Raw genomic sequence first — 7,199 nt, forward strand, 5'->3', positions numbered from 1 at the left:
CAGGGGGAGCGACCTCAATGTCTGTGCGCACACTGCACGACTCGCAGATCTCTGAGTGTTTGCTTGTAGCAGCTGATTGCTGCTATGAGCAGACACAGCAGGACGCACAGGCACAGCAGATGGCACACTCTAGAGATGATCATTAGCGCATTTGCAGCATAAAATACAGGCTTGGAACATTTACTGCTGTAAAATCAGAAGCATGTATGCAGCACGTGGTCTGACCTTAAAGGGGTACTTCGGTGAAATAAAAAGTTTACAAATCAACTAGTGCCATAAAGTTATACAGATTTGTAAATTACATATATTTAAAGAATGTTAAGCCTTTCACCACTTATCAGCTGCTGTATACTGCAGTGGAAGTTCTGTAGTTCTTCCCAGTCTGACCACAATGCTCTCTGCTGACACCTATGTTCATGTAAGGAAATATCCAGAGCCGGAGAGGTTTGTGATTGGGATTTGCTTCTGCTCTGGACAGTTCCTGACACAGGCAGACTGTGGACAGACTGGAAAAAATTACACAACTTCCTGTGGAGCATACAGCAGCTAAGTACTGGAAGGGTTAAGATTTTTAAATAAAAGTAATTTACAAATCTGTTTGTGTGCCAGATGATTTGAAAACATTTGTTTTCCACCGGAGTACACCTTTAACCCCTAAAACCCCTTTTTACCCTGGAGGGTAAAAAAATTTAAAATCAACTGGCACAAGAAAGTTATACAGATTTGTAAATTACTTCTCTATAAAAATCTTAAAGGGGTATTCCAGGCCAAAACTTTTTTTTTATATATCAACTGGCTCCAGAAAGTTAAACAGATTTGTAAATTACTTCTATTAAAAAATCTTAATCCTTCCAATAGTTATTAGCTTCTGAAGTTGAGTTGCTGTTTTCTGTCTAACTGCTTTCTGATGACTCACGTCCCAGGAGCTGTGCAGCTCCTATGGGGAATTTTTCCCCATCATTCACAGCTCCCGGGACGTGACATCATCATTGAGCAGTTAGACAGAAAACTTCAGAAGCTAATAACTATTGGAAGGATTAAGATTTTTTAATAGAAGTAATTTACAAATCTGTTTAACTTTCCGGAGCCAGTTGATATATAACAAAAAGTTTTTGCCTGGAATACCCCTTTAATCCTTCCAGTACTTATCAGCTGCTGTATGCTCCACAGGAAGTTGTGTAGTTCTTTCCAGTCTGTCCACAGAGCTCTCCGCTGACACCTCTGTCCGTGTCAGGAACTGTCCAGAACATGAGTGAACCCCCATAGCAAACTACCCCTGCTCTGGACAGTTCCTGAGATGAACATTTCAACAGCAAGTGTGGATGAAAACTTGAAAAATCAGAGCAGACAGGTCCTATAGCAATGACTGGATCGATGACATCTCTGGAAAACAAAACAAGCTGTTACTGCGCTTTGGCACGGACTGAGCGTTCATACTGGTTTCTATTGGTGTGCATAATGGGATTCATGGATTTTCCTAGAGTAATTTGCTGTAAGGATTTCCCTAGCTGTGTGTGACATCCTTTTTAATTAGAATGTCATCAGGCTCGCTGGTGTGAAGCGGTGACATCACTTCAATTTGCCGCTCAGCATCATATCAACCTATATTTTATGCCTCGGCGAAGGAAAAGGGTTTAGCATTCGTAATTTAGGGATCACGTTGACAAGACATCCCATTCCTAAAATATTCTCCTTTATGAGGACGAGGAATAGCTTCGGCATGATCACAGAGAGAGAAAGGATACATTGAACATGACACCTAAAAAACAGAGGTATTTTTTTTCCAAAAACAGCACCACACCTGTCTTCAGGTTGTGTGTGGTATTACGACTTGGCTCCAGTCACTTCAATGGAACTGAACTGCAAGTGTGGTGCTGTTTTTATTTTTTTATTTTAAATCCCGGACATTCCCTTTATAGGGGTATTGAAGTGTAACCTTGGCCAGGCAGGATAAAAAGAGAAATAGATGTATATGAGACAAATAGATAGATAGATAGATAGATAGATATGAGATAGATATGAGATAGATAGATAGATATGAGATTGATAGATAGATATGAGATAGATATGAGATAGATAGATAGATATGAGATAGATATGAGATAGATAGATAGATATGAGATGGATAGATAGATATGAGATAGATATGAGATAGATAGATATGAGATAGATAGATAGCAACAGAAGAATACTGCAGCACACTGCTAGCACAAAGATATAGATAAAACATGAGTATATAGATAAAACATGAAAAGCTATACAGCTATGGTGCAATAAATGGAAATATAAAATTAGGAAGTTATGAAATAGTGAGGTACTTAGCTTGCAATTTGGCGGCCAAATAGCTTGGACCATCCCACCACGGTAAGGTGACCTCATTGGGACGGACCCTACACTATGAATTTGCCTGTGTGTGAAGTTCAGCAGGCATTGCAGGACCTGAAACATCCAAGACACCTTATATACACCTGATAGAGGTGGGTGGGGTGCAAGAGCCAACATGGAGGTAGCCACTCCCCTGTATGTGTAATACAGACAGAGGATAAGTTAGCCAGCACTATTGATTCCAAACTATTATATGGACCTGGCTTACAGGTGCACGCTGCTGGGCTAAATATACCGCTGTATCCTTTGTCTAGATAGATAGATAGATAGATTTGAGATAGATAGATAGATATGAGATGTGGTGGCCCAGTACTGTACCCCATACTCTTGCTGCCCTGTCAGGCAGCCTCCTGCAGTGTCCCCTGGGCCTCCCTTGCACTTGTTCCCCAATGTACATATGTTTCACCAATTGTTGTATTATAAAATGTGTAAAGAGGTGTTATAACTTTAAGAAGGTTGTCATGTGAGTTGTCATGTGATTGTTACCCAGGAGGTATCAGTTACCAGGTGACCTAGGGGTGACCTATGGGCTCCCTTCTAGTCTCCCCCATATAAGCCCTGGGTGGAGCTAGCTCTCGCTTTTTCCTTGCTCTCTTGCTTCCTGCTGAGGTCCAGTGGAGTCGAGTCTAGGTGTGTGTCCATAGTCATAGGAGGCCTCTCTGCAGGCCAGTCTGCAGCCACAAGCAGTCATTAGTCAATTCAAGTCAGTCACAATCATCATTTGTCAAGTCAACGTGGCCTGCATTAAATTGACCCCATCTACTACAAGTCCCAGCAAGCCCTTAAGGTCTTTGCGTCACTGGTCACCTCCTTGGGCCCCGACTGAACTGTAAAGACTTTACCAACTGTCCACCCTCAGTAAAGCTACCGTTGTCCGTAACTTGGCATGAGAATCATTATTGCCCCCGTGCCCAGCCCCGGATCCAGCGGTATACCTTCAGGTGGTATTGAGGATGAACCACTCCCTGGCGTCACGAATACAAGGGGTTTATACCATCTGCCCCTAGGGTAATTCCATCTGCCCTTTGCATTACACCCTCTACCACAGATAGATATGAGACAGATATGAGATATATATAATATTGATAGATAGCTCTTCTGTGCAACACATTCCTTCCACAACACAGTTTTGTTAGACAGTGGAATCTGCACTGTTTTGCTATTTTTTTTTTTTTTCTGAGCAGGTTTCTTAAGGTATGCTACATCACCAATGAGTCGACCTAATATGTGAAGCAAAAATTTATGTATTCTTAATGTATTTGTGCAGGTAATTAAATTTGGTATACTATTTATCGTACCATGTTTGTTTTTACTTATAGCTACACTAGGTGGCAGCAGTATAAAGACCTTGTGTAAATTATAGGTTCTGTAGTCCTAATGTCATCTTATTTCTTCTAATGCACAATTTTCCTGTCCATTGGTACATCAGCCACCAAATGTGCTATTGGAAACATGTTTGCCATTGTAATTACTCATAAGGAACCCCCAGCATTTACCATGACTACCGGAACATTTTAAGCATTTTTTGCCAGGCGGGATCCTAAATACATTTGTGGTAGCCACAGGGGTGTTAGGAGAAATAGCTTATCACTTTGTGATGCCAGGGCACCGTTATTCTATACAGGATCCAAGATTGGAGACAGCTTCTCCTGGGCCAGACACGAGAAGTAAATGAACCCACCAATGTCAGCTTACGGGTAACTGTCTTTACTGAGCAGGGTGCATGCAGATGGTATTAAAACAGACTAATACTGACTTGTAAGACAGTAGATTAATTCTGGTAGGTAGGGTTCTGTCAAGGTATTGGAGCCTTCTTCGCCGGGGCATGAACTTACACCATACGAGTGATCCTTGCAGAATGACCAGCTTGAATAAATTTGATCTGGGCCTTCCCTTGAGGCTTCTACACACAACACACCTGAACCAAACTGTTGCTCAGACTTAGCATAAGGCTCAACTGGGGCAACTCCTCCTTACAGTAACACATGAATAACATATATACATCTAGCAACAATAGAATTAATCAGAAAAATATATTACTCTTCAATAAAGTGTGAACATAATTAATGTAACTATAAGTCTCTAGTGGTCCCAACACCTTGTGCTGCAAAGCTGCCCGAAGCAGTCCAAAGCCACAGGACAGCCATTGATGCTGGGACACCACAAACTCCCCCTCTAAAACACAGCATTCCTCGACGCCCAGTCCTGGCAGCTGAGGAGTGGTGAAGGGCAGTACTAGCAGGATGTTGCTAGTAACACAAGACAAGGCTTGTGAGTGATTAATCTGTACCTCCCTGAACTGAATGTATCACTTGTGACACTAGACAACCAATCACCGAATACTGTTAGGTGAGAATTTGGGCCAAATGGGTCACCAGCAGAAATATGCCTGCATACTGGCCCAGACATTTGGCCAATAGAAAACAAAAACTTTCCCGAAGGGTTACCAGGCACACCAACCTCCAACCCCACCAAGAAAAGGAAACCAGCGTTATCAGAGGTCAACATGAATGCCCCTCTATGGATACTCAAACTTTTCCAAAAAGGGCATTGCAACAAAGCATCCTTCTATCATCACAACGCCATGCCTCATCCCAATTCACCCACTCAGTAAAATATAGCATGGTACTGACACTGAGGGACAAGCATCATTTTCAGCAGTTCTCGGCACAGGACCAGCACATTTTTCCACATGGGTCTTTAGGCCTAGATACTTCCTACTTGCCTACTACCCATACAAGATGCTTAACAAATACAACCCTAAACCAAAAACTCCTAAATATAGAGTACAGAATCAACCCCATAAAAAGCATAAACCCTAGACCAGACTCTCTAAAAACAGACCACAGAGTAAACCCTCTTAATACAAACCTCAGACCTAACCCCACTGAATAAATACAGACTTGAGACCCTCTAAGTTAATACTGTACAGACACCAGACCACATTTTGCTAATACTCCCCTCTCCTTGATCCTGCAGCTTGTAGTCTTCTTCACTCCTTCTTAGGCCGGATTCACACTTCAGAATCTCTGGACAGAATTTTTGACGGAGATCCTGCAGACAGCGCTAGGACTGCGCGGACTGCACTGCCCTGCCCGTAGATAGGAAGATCCTCTCAGAAATGCATTGCCGTCTGTTGGGACGGCAATGCAGTCCGTGTGGTACTAGTGCCACCCGCGGGATCTCTGGCAGAAATTCCATCCAGAGATTCAGCAGTGTAAACCCGGTTTTAGATGTATGAGGTGGCTGAGAGTGAAGAAGATCACAGCAACGAGGAGGGAAGAATATTTACTTAGGCCGTAACACTCAGAAGACTTTTGAAAGTATAGGAAATGTAGGTACGTAAGTGTGAGATATTTACGTAAGTGTGAGGCAGATGAGGTCAGGAAAGTGTTAAAGGGGTACTCCGGCCCTGAGACATCTTATCCCCTATCCAAAGGGAAGGGGATAAGATGTCTCACTGTGGGGTAGCGACCACCGAGCCAGAGTATCGTGACGCCACGACATCGCCCCCGTGTGACGTCACCCCCCACCCCCGCCATGCAAGTCTATGGGAAGGGGCGTCACGCGTGACACCCCCTCCCATAGACTTGCATAGCGGGGGCGGGGGGTGACGTCACACGGGGGCGAAGTCGTGACGTCACAATACTCCGGCCCCGTGGTCACCACCTGGCTGTTTGTGAGCTGGCACTGCAGCGTGCAGCTCAAACAGGTGGGTGGCGAATTCAAGATTGCGGGGCTGCCAAGATTGCCAGGTGGCATATCAAGTTTAAAGGAAAACTGTCAGCCTGTTCACTCACACTAAATCCAATACACTGGGTATAGTGTGGGTGAACAGCAGTCCAACGAGGGGTCACTTACCTAAATACGTCTAGTAGGTCACAAGAAATGTCCCTGTCACGATGCCGGCTGGCAGGAGGTGGATCCTCTGTGCCAGAGAGGGATTGGCGTGGACCGTGCTAGTGGATCGGTTCTAAGTCACTACTGGTATTCACCAGAGCCCGCCGCAAAGCGGGATGGTCTTGCTGCGGCGGTAGTGACCAGGTCGTATCCACTAGCAACGGCTCAACCTCTCTGACTGCTGAAGATAGGCGCGGTACAAGGGAGTAGACAGAAGCAAGGTCGGACGTAGCAGAAGGTCGGGGCAGGCAGCAAGGATCGTAGTCAGGGGCAACGGCAGGAGGTCTGGAACACAGGCTAAGAACACACAAGGGAACGCTTTCACTAGGCACAAGGGCAACAAGATCCGGCGAGGGAGTGCAGGGGAAGTGAGGTATATATATGGAGTGCACAGGTGAACACACTAATTAGAACCACTGCGCCAATCAGCGGCGCAGTGGCCCTTTAAATCGCAGAGACCCGGCGCGCGCGCGCCCTAGGGAGCGGGGCCGCGCGCGCTGGGACAGGACCGACGGAGAGCGAGTCAGGTACGGGAGCCGGGGTGCGCATCGCGAGCGGGCGCCACCCGCATCGCGAATCGCATCCCGGCTGGAGGCAGTATCGCAGCGCACCCGGTCAGTGGATCTGACCGGGGCGCTGCAGTAACGAGAGTGTAGCGAGCGCTCCGGGGAGGAGCGGGGACCCGGAGCGCTCGGCGTAACAGTCCCCCAGAAGGTCTTCTGCTGAATTCAGTGAATTGCGCTCTAGAGGGGCCCTGCTGGCTCAATTTACATATTCATGGTCTGTGACTCCCATGTCCTAGTGATGTGGAGTCGCTGGCCATATGAGTATGAACGCGTATTTTAGTAAGTGACCCCTCGTTGGACTCATGGTCACCCACACTATAATAGAGTTTATTGGGTTTAGTGTGGGTG

Source organism: Hyla sarda, chromosome 1, assembly GCF_029499605.1.
Source record: "Hyla sarda isolate aHylSar1 chromosome 1, aHylSar1.hap1, whole genome shotgun sequence".
NCBI classification, from domain to species: Eukaryota; Metazoa; Chordata; class Amphibia; order Anura; family Hylidae; genus Hyla; species Hyla sarda.